Genomic DNA, 530 nt, shown 5'->3' with positions numbered 1-530 from the left:
TTACAGCCCGTTTTAAAGTTAATTAAAAACATCAATTCAATAGCTTTCATCGAATCAAAAACGCCTGATGAATACAAAACAAGCATCGTTCGTTTTGCTGTTACAAATGGCCCCCTCTGCTGGAAATAAATCATGGGTCCAGGTGATTGGAATTCAAACAGTAAAACAACTCCGTACAGTCTGTAAAATGGTTACGTAGGTATTAATTATTATAGAAAAAAAATCGTTGCTCAATGTTTCCCAATTTATAGAAATTCGGGAACATTTCGCGAGTTTCAATTTAACTTATCAAGGAGGAAAAGTTTTAACATTGTTTTCATTTCAGTTCTGGGACGGAATTATAAATTACGTCTCGTGGTACCTATACATCAGATTTTAAAATAGTACCTATGTGTAAATATTCTCAGGTGTTCCGTAGACGTTGAGGATAACATCTCATTTTTGTAGTAAGCCGTATGTGTGCGCGCGCGTGAGTGTGTGTGAGTGTGTGTGTGTGTGTGTGTGTGTGTGTGTGTGTGTGTGTGTGTGTG

The sequence above is a fragment of the Hyposmocoma kahamanoa genome, unplaced genomic scaffold, assembly GCF_003589595.1.
Source record: "Hyposmocoma kahamanoa isolate Upper Pololo Valley unplaced genomic scaffold, ASM358959v1 86, whole genome shotgun sequence".
Lineage (NCBI taxonomy): Eukaryota > Metazoa > Arthropoda > Insecta > Lepidoptera > Cosmopterigidae > Hyposmocoma > Hyposmocoma kahamanoa.
The sequence above is the reverse complement of the archived record's forward strand: the minus strand, read 5'-3'. Positions refer to the sequence as shown.